Here is a 15,111-nt window from a genome sequence, read left to right as displayed (position 1 = left end):
AATATGGGTTAAATAAAGCTGGGTCTACAATATACGATTTGTATACCCAGCGACGGCACAATATATCAGACGGTCCGTACACACTGCATGATCTGGTGCGTGACCGCCCGATATATCGTTCCCCAGAAGCATAGTGTCAGCCGCCATATCTTATGATCTGCCATGCATGCACAGCAGATCAGAAGATAAGATGAATAACGCACGGGAGTGTGTGATAGTGCGTACACACTGGATGAGTTGTCGTTCTGATTCGCCTCAAACAAATCCTCCAATATATTGTCTAGTGACAGAGGTTCCCAAACATGGTTCTCAAGGCTCCCCAACAGTTCAGGTTTTAGAGATATCCATGGTTGAGCAGAGGTGGTTAAATCAAATTGACTGAGGTTCTAATTAAGTCACCTGTGCTCAGCCATGGATATCTCTAAACACCTGAACTGTTGGAGAGCCTTGAGGATAGTGATTGGGAACCTCTGGTCTAGTGTATACCCAGCTTAAGGCTGGCCACACACTGGACCAACTTACATCCAACCAGCCAACTTGTTGATTGGTTGGAATGAAAACCTGGTAACGTATGGGAGTAACTGATGATCAGCAATTTGCTCCTAAATGGCAGAAAACAGATGAAAATGGTCGTCAGACAAGTTTGTTAAATGTTTGATCTAAACCAGTGGTTCTCAAACTCGGTCCTCAGGACCCCACACAGTTCACTTTTTCCAGGTCACCCAGAAGGTGCACAGGTGTATTCATTACTCACTGACATGTTTTAAAAGATCAACAGGTGCAGCTAATTATTTCACTAGTAATTATGTGAGGAGACCTGCAAAACATGCACTGTTTGGGGTCCTGAGGACCGAGTTTGAGAACCTGTGATCTAAACTATTTGTTCAAACAACAGTTTTGGTCCATTTTCCAACGTTTGGGAGCAAATTGCTGATTGTCATTTGCTTTCATCCCTTACCAGGTTTTCATTTCAACCAATCAGCTAGTTGGCTGGTTGGACAGATAATCTTTAGATGTGTGGCCAGGCTTAATACCTCTCCCTCATAGCCACAGACTTCTCATGCTTCCTTGGTCCTGTATGAGCTCGGAGACAGAGGCTCACCTGCTGCGCAATAAGCATTACAAAGCATAATCTTACCCGGGTTTTCCATGTATAAAAATAAAGGAAACTATTTTTTGTTTTAAAACTGAAATGTGATCCATTATTATCCTAAATCCCAGATATGTGTACCTGTTACTATAGAAGTAATGAGGTGGGACTATGCAGAGCCCTCCCCATATGCTGTGATTATGGTTTGTTCACTGTAGCTGTAACACTGACATTTCTTCTTCAGGGTCCATAGGCTCCACAGGGAGATCTTGGGTGTAGGTGATGGGAACCAATCCAGGCACCACGCAGTTAAAGCTTTCAGCTCCCAGGATGCATTGGGTCCACTCTCCCTATACCCCTGCCCCTGAGCCAGAGGCACCTCAGTGTTGTTGGAGCCCGGTCGGAGTCGGGTCACCATTTTGCAGGGGGGGCTGTTCAACAGCCCCTAAAGCTTATTTTCTTTATTTAACTTTTACAAAGACTACAGCGCGCAGCAGCAGACTTGTCCGTTGGACGTCTGCGCTGCCGCTCTGTCACCGCGACGCAAGTACGGACTTCTGTTAAGGCTCATTCTAATCGTGGGCAGCTCGCCGTGGTGCCTCGGCTGTTCAGCTTTGTAAGGTGGCCACGTGGTCTTCTGTCCAGACCTTTCTAAGGTTCTATGCATTTGATACCTTCGCCTCTCAGGATGCTTCCTTTGGGCGCCGGATTCTCCTCTCAGTGCAGGAGCGTCCAAACCCTTAAAAGGACTGCTTTCGGACATCCCCAAGGTCTCCCTGTGGAGCCTATGGACCCTGAAGAAGAAAACAAGAGATATGGTAAGAACTTACCTTTGTTATCTCTGTTTCTACGAAGTCCATAGGGTCCACAGGGTTGACCTTGGGGTATAGCTGGATCTGGATCCATGGGCACCACGCAGTTAAAGCTTTAGCTGCTCCCAGGATGCACTTGGGTCCGTCCTCCTCTATACCCCGGCCACAGCACCTCAGTTGGTAAGCAGCCAAGGCCGGAGGAGGAGACTAAACAGAGAGAAGGAAGACTGGAACACACAAGAAACCATACTCACAGAAATGGGAGACGGAAAACCGGTGACCAGCCACACAGCCCATTTGAAGCCAGGTGCGTCAGGGCGGGCGCCCTGTGGACCCTATGGACTTCGTAGAAACAGAGATAACAAAGGTAAGTTCTTATCATATCTCTTGTTTTCTACTTCAGGGTCCATAGGGGGTCCACAGGGTTGACCTTGGGGATGTCCCAAAGCAGTACAACTAAGGGCGGGGACGCTCCTGTGCTGAAAGGAGTACACGGCGCCCAAAGGATGCATCCTGAGAGGCAAAGGTGTCAAACGCATAGAACCTCAAAAACGTTTGAATTGAAGACCAAGTGGTCGCCTTACACAGCTGAACAGCAGAAGCGCCACGTCTAGCAGCCCAAGAGGGACCCACAGAACGAGTGGAATGAGCCTTAACAGAGGCTGGCACAGGTAAGCCCTCCTGTGCATAAGCCTCACAAATAACGGAACGAAGCCAACGGGCTAACGTTTGTTTGTTGGCAGGCCAACCCCTCTTGTGAAAACCAAAGAGGATAAACAAGGAATCAGACTTCCTAACCGAAGCCGTCCGGTCTACATAAATTCTAAGCGCCCGGACCACATCTAAGGAAGTCTCACCAGCTGAAAGATCAGGGGACTGAAAAGCTGGCACAACAAGTTCCTGATTAATATGGAACTTCGAGACCACTTTGGGCAAAAACTCAGGACGAGTGCGGAGCACCGCTCTGTCCTGGTGAAAAATCAGGAATGGAGGGCGACAGGAAAGCGCCCCCAATTCAGACACCCTCCTGGCCGAAGCAATTGCCAGGAGAAAAACCGTCTTAAATGTCAGCCACTTGAGCTCCACCGCCTCAAGAGGCTCAAACGGAGGACCCTGCAGGACCCGTAGCACCACCGCCAAGTCCCAAGGAGCCACAGGAGGCACAAAGGGAGGCTGGATCCTGAGAACACCTTGGAAAAAGGTGTGAACGTCTGGTAGTATTGCAATCCGCCGTTGAAACCACACGGACAAGGCGGACACATGAACCTTCAGAGATGCAAGGCGTAAGCCGAGATCCAATCCTGACTGAAGAAATTCCAAGATCCTAGAAACTCGGAACACCTGAGGATCATAATGTCTGGACTCACACCACTGAAAGTAAGTGTGCCACACTGTGATAAATCCGTGCTGAAGCAGGTTTGCGTGCCCTGAGCATGGTACCAATAACCGAACTGGAGAAGCCCCGAGACCTCAAGACGGCTGTCTCAAGAGCCACGCCGTCAAAGACAGCCGACCCAGATCCGGGTAAAGGCAGGGCCCCTGAGACAACAGGTCCCGACGCTGAGGAAGAAGGTACGGAGCGTCGATGGAGAGGCTCCTGAGATCGGAGTACCAAGGACGTCTGGGCCACGCCGGAGCTACCAGCACGAGCATGCCGCCGTCCTGCTTGAATTTCCGCAGAACCCAAGGAAGCAGGGATATCGGAGGAAACAGATACGCCAGGTGAAACGTCCATTTCACCGACAGCGCGTCCACCAGACTTGCACCTGCGTCTCTTGTCCTTGACCCGTAAACGGGCAACTTGTGATTGTGACGGGAGGCCATCAAGTCCAGCTCCGGCAGTCCCCGAGTAGCTGAAAACACCTCTGGGTGAAGCGACCATTCCCCGGGATGCACGTCGTGACGGCTGAGGAAGTCCGCCTCCCAATTGAGGACTCCGGGGATGAAGACCGCCGAGATCGCTGGAATGTGACCCTCCGCCCAAGTCAGGATACGAGACACCTCCGACATCGCTGCCTGACTGCGAGTTCCGCCTTGGTGATTGATATACGCCACCGTGGTGGCGTTGTCGGACTGCACCTGTACCGCCCTTCCGTGAAGAGCGGGGCCGGATGACTGCAGGGCCCTGTATACTGCCCGCAGTTCCAGGATGTTGATGGGGAGAAGTGCTTCTTCCGCTGACCAACGACCCTGAAGCGACAAAGAGCCGGTCACTGCCCCCCAACCCCGGAGACTGGCATCCGTCGTGAGCAGGACCCAGTCCGGGATCCAAAATGGGCGCCCCTCGACCAGATGAGCTGTCTGAAGCCACCAAGCCAAAGATAGCCGAACGTCCGGAGACAACACCAGCACCTGAGAGCGGATCCGGTGAGGTAACCCGTTCCATTCTGATAGAATCAGCCCCTGCAGGGGCCGGGAATGGAACTGGGCAAATTCCACCATGTCGAATGTCGACACCATGGACCCCAGAACTCTCATAGCCGAATGGACCGACAGGCGGCAACGGCTCAGGCAACTGCGTATCCGCAGCTGTAGGGAGGCGACCTTCTCCGGAGTCAGGAAGATCCTTTGCTGACGCGAATCCAGCAGGGCTCCCAAATGAACCATCCGCTGTGATGGAATCAGGGAGGACTTTTTCCAATTTATCAACCACCCGTGTGCTTGCAGGCAAGCGATCGTCAGGTGGAGATGTTGAAGCAGTACCTCCGGGGAGCTCGCCAGCAACAGGAGGTCGTCCAGGTACGGCAGCAGCCGTACATTCTGGTTCCGAAGATGTGCGGCCATGACCGCCATAATCTTCGTGAACACCCTCGGTGCCGTGGAGAGACCAAAGGGTAGCGCCCGGAACTGATAGTGGTGTTGAAGGATAGCGAACCTCAGATACCGCTGGTGTGAAGATGCTATCGGAACATGGAGGTAGGCGTCCTGGATGTCCAGGGACACCATGTAATCCCCCGGTTCCATCGCCAGAATGATGGAACGTAACGTTTCCATCCTGAACTTGGGAACTCTGAGGAATTTGTTCAGAGACTTCAAGTTGAGGATAGGGCGATGAGAACCATTGGGTTTCTGCACCAGAAACAGAGACGAATAATACCCCGTCCCTCGTTGTGATAGAGGAACGGGAACAATGACCCCTGCTTTCAGCAAGGACTCTATAGCCTCCTGAACCTGTAACGCCTTGGTCTTGTCCTGAGAAGGACTTGTGCAGAAAAACTGGTGGGGTGGTCTGTGCCGAAAAGACAGGGCGTACCCCTGGGAGACCACTTCTCGAACCCAGGCATCCGTGGTGGTATTGTGCCAGCACTGGGCAAATAGAAGAAGTCGGCCTCCCACTCTGAGGTCCCCCAGAGGGAGGCCAGTCCCATCAGGCCGCAGGTTTATCTTCCTGCTTGGAAGAAGGGCGCCGAGCACTCCAGGCTTGCTTCTTGGGTTTAGAGGCCGTCTTACTCGCAGACTGTCTCGGGAAGGACTGACCTTTCGCCTTACCCTGAACCCGAAAAGGAACGAAAAGCCGAACTCCGAACCTTAGCAGGCAGTGCCGCCGAAGGGAGGAAGGCCGACTTGGATTTAGCCAGGGTGTCCACTATTTTGTCCAAGTCCAGACCAAATAGTAATTCCCCATTGAAAGGTAAGGCCTCCAGACCTTTCTTTGAATCAGAGTCCGCTCTCCAGGACCGCAACCATAAGGATCGGCGGGCAGACACCGCTGCAGCCGATACCCGCGAGGTCAGCAGACTAGCATCTAAAGAAGCTTCTCCAATGTAAGAAGCAGCGTCCCTTATTTGTCCCAACAACGCCCGCTGGACATCCGGAGCGTCGTCCGGGAAGGTATCTTCCAATGCATTGGCCCACCCCTCAATGGCCTTGGCCACCCAGGAGATGGCCATGGACGGTCGGGCCACCGCCCCGGAGAGGGAGTAAATAGACATTAAGCAAGTCTCAACTTTCCTGTCCGTGGGATCCTTCAGCGAGGATATCGACGGTAATGGTAAGGTGGCGCCCCGAGTTAAACGGGTGACATGGGAATCCACCGCCGGTGGAGTTTCCCATTTTTTACAATGTGCCTCAGGGAAGGGGTAATTAGAAGCCAACCGCTTCTGAGTAAGGAATCTCTTACTGGGCGCCTGCCAAGCTACCGCCATATGATCCGTCAACTGATCCGACAGGGGAAACACCGCAGAAGCCACCTTAGTTTTTTTGAAACTAGGAAACTTCGACTTAGGAACCGGTGCCTCATCCTCTATAAGAAGAATAGCTCGCACCGCCCTAACTAGTGCTCGCACATTAATGGACGACTTGGTATCCATTTCCTGGACCGAGGCGTCCGAGTCAGTGTCATCAGGGACCTCCCCATCATCTGAGGAACCCTCTGAGTCCGATACCTGAGCAGCCCGTGTCATGAGTGGGCGTTTTGAAATCCTAGAAGGCATGTCAGTCTGCAACATTGACTGAAAAGCCGAGGAAGCGGCCGCCAAATTTTGCACGGAGTTGGAGAGCACATCCACCCAGGGTGGAGGAGTCACCATAGGGGCCTGAAAAGGTACCACAGGCTGCTGCGGCACAGGGGAAGCCTGTATATACATAGGCAACCCCGCATAGGGACCCACCGACTGAGACCCAGGAGGACTCCGCAATAACTGCGGGACACCCGGGGAATGGGGGATGGTCGGCTGGGACAACGACCTAGTAGGGAGAGCAGTCGGGACCGACAGACGGTCCACAATAGACACCAGCACTTGAGAAAACATCGCCCACGGTGGTTCCTGCGCCAGAGAAGGTCTGGATGGGCCAGGAGCCACCTGGCATCGACTACACAGGCCATCCTGTGACAAATCCTCCCTATCTACTCCTGCAGAACAGCGTCCGCAGGAGGCCAACACCGGAGCCACTGAGCGCTCAACCTCCTCGTCTGACATGACAGAATATATTATATATCTGGCACCAGGGTAGAAGTAAAACGCACTCACCGGTGTGCTGAACAACAGCCCACAATATGGCACTGAGTAGCACACAACTGTATGTGACGGACCTCACAAATACGTGATCTATATAAGTGAGGTCAGTAGAAACGCCCCTCCCCCACACACCTGTAGGGCTTGTAGGAGAAGTAAAGGGATAGGTATAAGCTGACAGTAAGTAGAAAATAAGCACAGACAGGCAGCACTAGCAAAAGTCACATACCATGCAGGAAGATATACTCACTGCACCTTTCCACTACAATCAACCTGCCCAGATTCAGTGTCTGCGAGGGCTATAGTGCTGTGTACGCTGTCCTTAATCAGGGGAGAGGTACACAGGGGGACCGGTCCGCGTGCTCCCTGAAGATCTGCGCTGCCACTGTGAGAAAATGGCCGCTGGAGACCTCAGAGGAGGAGTGGCCGAGTAGCTGCAGCTCAGCGACGCCAGACTCCGTGCTGAAAGGCGCGATGAGCTGAGGGGAGGAGCCGCTGACAGGGAAGGCTTCCTCCCCTGGCTAGCATATTAACCCCAGGGCTTGCCGGCATCCCGCTTGCCATATATCCCTGGTGGTCTAGTGGTCCCACGGGTTATTCCTCCTCAGAGGGGGAGCCCGCCGCCACCGCTAGCGGCCCCCGGTCTGTCCCCTAGGACCGGGGGCAAAGGACTGCATCTGCAGGCAAAACCCGCGAGCCGCCGCTAATCGGCGACTCACGGCTTACCTTGTACCCGGCGACTCCGGCAGCAGTCCAGGGAGGGACCCAGAGTCCGGCTAGTACGGACTCTGGCCTCCCGCCGCGATCCCCAGTGCAGTACTGGCGTCGCGGCGCCAGCGGGGAAGGAGAGCGGCAGCGTGGGCGTCTGCATAGACAGCCCGTCGCTGCCACACTAGAGCCTCTGTTTTAAAATAAAAATCTAACAGGCTCTTTTTTTTATTTTTTTTAAATAAAAATAGAAAGCTTTTGGGGGCTGCTCCTGCAGCCCCCCTGCGCAGGTGACCCGACTCCGGCCGGGCACCAACTCAAACTGAGGTGCTGTGGCCGGGGGCGGGGTATAGAGGAGGACGGACCCAAGTGCATCCTGGGAGCAGCTAAAGCTTTAACTGCGTGGTGCCCATGGATCCAGATCCAGCTATACCCCAAGGTCAACCCTGTGGACCCCCTATGGACCCTGAAGTAGAAAATGAGAGTTATGGTAAGAACTTACCTTTTGTTAACTCTCTTTCTTCGAAGTCCATAGGGTCCACAGGGCACCCGCCCTGACGCACCTCGCTTCCTATGGGCTATCGTACTGGTCACCGGCTTCCAGTCCCCTTCTCTGTGAATGTGATTCTTGAGTGTTCCAGACTTCCTTCTCTCTTATCCTTCTCCGGCCTTTGGCTTTTTACGAACTGAGGTGCCTCTGGCTCGGGGGCGGGGTACAGGGAGAGTGGACCCAATGTATTCTGGGAGCTGAAAGCTTTAACTGCGTGGTGCCCGGATTGGTTCCCATCACCTACACCCCAAGGTCTCCCTGTGGACCCTATGGACTTCGAAGAAAGAGTTAATAAGGGTAAGTTTTTACCATAACTCTCATTTTTTTGACAAAGTCCTCCAAGTTGTTTTTATTTATTATTTACTTAAGCCACTATTCCATTCACTTAAATGTGATTAAAGTGTGCCTTTTGTATCGTAAAAACAAAACCCTCCCCCTGGACATACCTTAAATTGGGCGGTGCAGTCATCTGCCAACTGCACTAATTTGCATCATGTGATCCAGCTGCTCAACCTTGGTGCCACACGGCTGGATCTGTCAAGTTTGTTCAACAACATGTAATGCCAGTTTGGAAACAACAGTGCATATGCTATTTGGCAGAATGGGGCAATGTGTGGACGGCATTATGCGGGGGTGAGAAAGATATGCAGGAGCAGTAACAGTAAGGTAAGTGCATTGAGCAGATATATATATTAGAGCAAACTTATCTGCATGTAGTCCAGCTATAGCTCTGTCAGGGAGGATCATATAATACATAACATAAACTGTGTTCTGTTACTGTCTTGCCGAGCTGTAAATGGCAGTGCTTATATAGTTATATAGCTATCATTTTAACTCCCTGCTACATGCTCCTTCCTCCCCATCTGTGTCAAACCTGTTTGTCTTCCCCTCCCTTTTAGAATGTAAGCTCTTACGAGCAGGGCCCTCTACCCTCTTGTGCTTCTCCCTACTTTACTTTCATCTACTTCTTACTCCCCACTAGGGCACCTAACACTGGGTTGCTTATGCTCTGTTGCTTATCTGGGTGTTATGATTGCTAATGTAGCAATATATATTATCCATGTCCTGGTCCTGTATTGTATTGTTCTGTAAGTCGCTTGTCTACAATTTGTTTATGTACTTTGTAAGGCGCTGCGGAACACTTGTGGCGCCATATAAATAAGTGATAATAATAATAATATAGTACGGATGATTGTAATACCTGATCCATAAATGCAATGGCTTAGGAAATAAATAATACCTCATTTATGATATCAGATTAATTGCTGACACAGTCCCTCCTGTCCTGTCCATACACTGCGCATAAGATGCAGGACAAAGATGCAGAATGACTGAATCGCACATAAAGAGACATACAGTGAGGGGGAGTCAGGAACTTTCCCCTCTGACCACCTTTAGAGCTGACCTAATGGATATGAAGTTGAATTCTCACCCAAAAAGATCAAGATGTTAAAATGTAAACATAACACACTGAGCGTTAGGCCGGAGCATAACCCGCAGTAGATGACACTTAAAGTAAAACTGAGTGTTAAGGAAGCTTTAAGGGGGATATAAAGGCAAGGACGGGAAGCGAAGCTGGGACTTATTTGCATGCAACAGAAATACTAAATGTAGCAGAAACTTCTAATATTTCTATGGGCTAATATCCTAGACATGATATAAACAAGCAGTAAAGCAACCTCTAGCAGGAAATCTGTTATTGTGTCCAATAATGTTACATTTAGCCACATGGTATTATGCCTAGACTGTTAGACAGGATAAGCCAGCTCCTATTCATTATTACCATTATAGGACAAACAGTGCTAGGGCAATACTCCCAGAGAGTGGTACATTTATAGTATTAATGAAATGAGAGAAGCAGACAGCAAAACAATATCTAGATCATAATTATAGAGACTGATATGCTAGTACTGAGATTATAGATATATATATATATTTCAGACGCAAGATATTCAGGCAGTGAGAAAAATCTATACACACAGATATTACATCCCGAGTAAGGTGACTGATTCCTATATAGTGCTCCTATACCTGTTCTTATACCTGTCTCTAAATGAAGAACATTAGCAATGTCCCACATATGATATGGATATATAATTGTAGTAGAAAATAATGAGCTGTACAGGCAGGGGCATAACTAGGTATTTGAAGGCCCCGTAGCAAAAGTTTGTAAGGGCCCCTATGTACCATCCAATGGTGATAAGTGTATATAACACATGTATCTTTGACAGGTAACATGGGCCCCCTTCAGCCCTGGGCCCCATAGCAGCTGCACCCATTGCACCTATGGTAGTTACACCCATGTTTACAGAATATCAAGATCAGATAATTAATCACTGGCTGAGGGGGGCTCTGCTAACAGCCGTGTAGGGAATGGTGTCCTGACCCCTCTAATGTCACTGAGAAGGAAAAATCCGAGTCCAGCATGACAGATATTTGTATAAATTCATCTCACACGTTTCTTCACCTTTGGTCATTTAAATTTTCTTAGATGTGTATATTACATTGTGCATGTTTCAGGGTATTTATATCCCTTTTAGCCAATCATTTACTTAAATTAATCAGCAGCTGTGCACATATAAAAAAGCAACTACAATCTTTACATAAAATATCAATCTCATTTGATGCAGAAGCTACACACGCAGCCATAATTTCTTCTTCAGGGTGCATAGGGCTCCACAGGGGAGACAATGGGGTATAGGTGATGGTTAGGAGGACTGGACAGTTAAAGCTTTTCTGCCCAGGATGCTCCGGTCCTTCCCCCTTATACCCCGCCCACAGCCTGAAGCAATTCAGTTTGTCGTTGGTGATCGACAGGAGCTGGATCACCGTTTACACAGTGGGGCTGCTTTTAAGCAGCCCAAGCTTTATTTTATGTTTTCTTTTATTTGTTTTTTTCTGAAGAGCAGGCAGCGTTGCTGCTTCATCACCCCACCGCAACTCCAGCCCCAGGCTTGGTACTTACAGCGGGGCACCAGGGGGCCTGGCTAGCGTGGCTCCACGGGAGGACTGCAGCCAGGACACAGGGGGACAGGTAGGGTGGGTTCCCGCATCTATGCGCAGTCTGACCTCCGGTCTCAGGAGACAGACCGGAGGTGCTGATGTAGACACCGGTTCATCCGGGACTCCACTAGACCACCAGGGCATAAAATTATACTGGTGCAGGGTATAAACCGAGACCAAGGACCCGGTGGTTGATGTCAGCATAGGGGAGGTTAGCCCATTCCCTGCGCGGCCCCTCCCCCAGCTCAGGGTGCCATTCCACTGTGGTCTTACTGCCCCTGAGATGCTCCTCCTTCACCCTCCGTCCCCTCAGAGACTCACGGCGCCCATTTTCTTCAAAGCAGCCACAGGTCTACGGGAACGCTGGGTCCAGTTTCCCTGTATACCTCTCCTAGGAGCCAGGTTATACAGCGCTATTTCCTACCAGCCACTGCGGTCTGTGTAGTTGAATCTAGTGCCCATTGCAGTTATTATACTCTGTAATTATATGCAGAGTAATTATACTCTGCATTGTATCTGACTGCTGTTTGTTTTTTTTCTCTTCTGTCAGCTTATACCTTTCCTTTCTTTCACAATAAACCTAGGATACTGGTGTATAGGGGGTTCACTGTCCTTCACATCTACCTGTATTTGTGAAGGCTGTCACATACTGCGTGTGTTGCAAGCTGCTCAGTGCCATATTGTGTGTTATACTGTCCTTGCAGCTATGTCTAGCAAAGGCAAGGGTAACAAGCAGGCTGCTACTCCTATACTGGTCTCTTGCTGGTCCTCTTCAGCAGGATTGACCCAGGAGGATTTAATTCAAGATGGTCTATGGTATGTGCATCTTGTTATACTGCCCCAGGCCAGTCAGCCCCTCCAGCCACTGCTCAGGAAACCCCCTGGGATTCCTTTACACAGTTGTTGGCAAAAATTGTGGACCGCCTAGCAGTCCTTATGGGATTGCCACAACAGGTACACCCACCGATACCAGTAACTCCTATGCCTCTTCCATGGGTAGACATGTTCTCTACCTCAGTGCAGAGTCTAGCGGCTACTTCTACAGCTTTTCAACAAATGTTGCAAAGTGAGAGGACCTTACTCAGTAAAACTACTAAACGTGCTGTATTATCTTCACAGTCCACACAGTTCTCAGATTCTGAGATATCATCTGCGGAGGCAGAGGACGCAGATCTCTCTCTCACGGAGTCCCCCTGTCACGATCCAGTGCAAGAATTCCTCTGTGGAGGACGGTGAGCCGAGGGGTTCGGGTGACAAGGGGAGTGACTAGACTAGGTCTCCTAGTTGCGGCCAAACCCAGGTTTGGCTAGACCTGCCCAGAGGCGCGGAGTGTAACCCACTTGGTGGTTTTCTCCAGTGACCCCTCCAATTGGGATTTGGTTTTCAGCTGCACCAAGTGAGCAGGTCGCGGCCCTCTGGACAGGTACCTGGGAATGGCAGAAGACCGGAAACTATAATGAATGCAATATGATGAATGCAATAGCACTGGAGGTGAATGGAATGAATGAACTCTGGAAATGGAACAGAATGCTATAACACAGGCATGGACTGGAAACAGTTAAATATGCAGAAAAACACAGACATATACAGGGGATTGCAAAGGCAAGAGCAGAGCGGACTCAGGGAATATATGGGAATGCTAGAAATGATTGGAGCTGATTACCAGAGACAAGACACTGGGCAAAGAACACAGACATATACTGGAGATTGCACAGACAAGAGCAGAGTGGACTCAGGGAATATATGGGAATGCTGGAAATGATTGGAGCTGATTACCAGAGACAAGACACTGAGCAAAGAACACAGACATATACTGGAGATTGCACAGACAAGAGCAGAGAGAAGTCAGGCATACACTAGGAGAGTGCTAAATGCAAGTGCAGATTTGCACTGACAAGATACAGGGCAGATTGACACAGACATGTGCTGGGAGGTCCAGCTGTGAGCTAATTAATACCAGCAGGTAATCTGACACCTCAGTGACACAAGGAAGCTGCAATACTAGCAGCACATATACAAAGACACACAGACATAGAAAACAAAACAGTCTGGATTCTGGGAGAGAACTACTCTCAGACTAAGAATAGCTTGGAAGCTAATACTGGAAACTGGAGAACTGTGAACAGGCTGAAGTAACTCTCTGAAAGATTAGCACAGGGCAACGCTGGTGTCACTGGAACAGAGAAGAAGTTGAACAGCAACTTCCTGGAGTTCTGGAGGCGGATTTATACCCAGGGGTAGCAGATTACTGGAGCACAGCATCAGCTGACTGAAATCATGCTACCATAGGTTAGGAGTACTGTCACATGAGAGGAACTGTCATGGCGGCGCCCATGATGGGAACTCCGATCCCTAGAACACACAGCCGACCATGGAAGCTCGCAAATAGCACCTAAGGCAGAATACTCAGCCCCACATCCATCACTGCACCAGACGTCTGACCGCAAGGAAGTCAGGGGAAGCCGGCAAGGAGGTGAGAGAGGCCGATCCTAGGCTGAACCCTGACAGTACCCCCTCCTTTTAGGGTGGGCACCGAACACCCATAAAGGCTCAACTGGAACTCCTCAAAAAGACACAAAAAATATATTTGAAAAACACAGGAAACTCGGAAATCTTGATTGAAGACACAATAAGAACTGGGTTCCAGCAGACTAGAAAAAATAACTTTTCAGATATCCTCCCAACTTTCGTATCCGTTTTTAGAGACTGGAAGTACTGGAATACTACATAAGGAGGCTTGTTCAAGAAGTAACTGTTTGCTGAAATAAATGTCCACCAATTCAAAAAATGTATCCTCATTAATGACTTTGACCCCCAAATCTTTTGCTTTTGCTCGCCTGGATCTCCCACCATCACGGCCCAAAATAAGATAATTGATTTTACTGCTGAGTTTCTCAAAAACTTTGCCTCCATAACTTTCTATTAAAGATTTGGCTTCATTATTCTCAACAGATTCTAAGACTCCCGAGATCACAAAAGACAAGTCCTTCAGGCAATTATCTGTTCCCAAAAAATTTTGCTCAGAGATAAGGTCTTTAGTTGAAGAACTGGTTTTATCCACAGAGGAAGGTAGGAGAACTGGTTGTGAGCATGAAATTTCTTTGGTCTTTGATTTAGGGCTTTTCCCTTTTGGAATTGAAGATACCTCACACACTTTAGTTGAGCATACTGGAATGGACAAAACACAGTTAGGAGTGGACATGGAATTATACTGGAGATCCATCGATTGATAAACAGGAGATGTAATTGGCATTAATTGATGTTCTTTATCTGCACCAGAATTAAAAAATTTGTTATTCTCAGGGATTATATGGTCAGTACCTATTACGTCATTGGATGAAGAATACATTAATTCAAACAATTGGTCCTCGTTGATGACCTTGATACCAAAATTTTCTGCCACTTTCCGTTTAGATTTATCACCGTTGGGGCTCATGATGAGGTAATTGGTTTCTTTACTAAGATTTTCCACAACTCTACCTCCAACGACCTCAACTAGAGACTTGAGTCCTTTTTTTCCCAGAAGCCCAGGGACCTCTGAGATCACAAAAGTCACATTTTTCAAGTGGTTATCAATCTCCTGGGCTAGTCTGTTCAAAAACGCTAGACTCCGATTCAAAAGAGTGTGAGGCTTGTGAAGATCCCCTGAACACAGGAACAGAAGAATTTATAACTGGGATGGACAAATTAGCGGAAGTTGTTCTTTGAAGTATACTACTCGAAATCCCCTCCTGGGGAGTGACACTGGGAACCCCATCCTGGAGTGAGACACTTGAAGTCCCCACCTGGGGAAGGACACTAGGAACCCTCTCTCTGGGTAAGAGGCTTGAAACACCCTCCTGGGGTGAAGAACTTGAAACGAGGATTTCCTCTTGGGGTGTAACACTTGAAATCCCCTCCTGGGGTATAACACTAGAAACCCTATCCTGGGGTGAAAAACTTGAAACAAGAACTTTCTCTTGAAACGTAACACTGGAAATCCCCTCCTGGGGT

General features: G+C 49.3%; 1 protein-coding gene across 3 annotated transcripts in view; it reads right to left on the bottom strand.

Annotated features, from left to right (window-relative positions):
* Positions 1–15,111, bottom strand: part of SPDYA (speedy/RINGO cell cycle regulator family member A) — a 74,242-nt gene that overhangs the window by 1,251 nt on the left and 57,880 nt on the right. Inside the window, exon 7 of one of the 3 annotated variants that reach the window (XR_015877734.1) lies at positions 8,562–8,649. The exons of the other annotated variants lie outside the window; for them this stretch is intronic. The gene's annotated coding sequence lies outside the window, so the exon portion shown is untranslated. The remainder of the gene's footprint in view (positions 1–8,561; positions 8,650–15,111) is intronic. 3 annotated transcript variants of the gene reach the window in all.

This window comes from Taudactylus pleione, unplaced genomic scaffold, assembly GCF_031769625.1.
Source record: "Taudactylus pleione unplaced genomic scaffold, aTauple2 ptg000079l, whole genome shotgun sequence".
Taxonomy (NCBI): Eukaryota; Metazoa; Chordata; class Amphibia; order Anura; family Myobatrachidae; genus Taudactylus; species Taudactylus pleione.
Note: the sequence above shows the minus strand (reverse complement) of the source record. Positions and strands in the feature narration are given on the sequence as shown.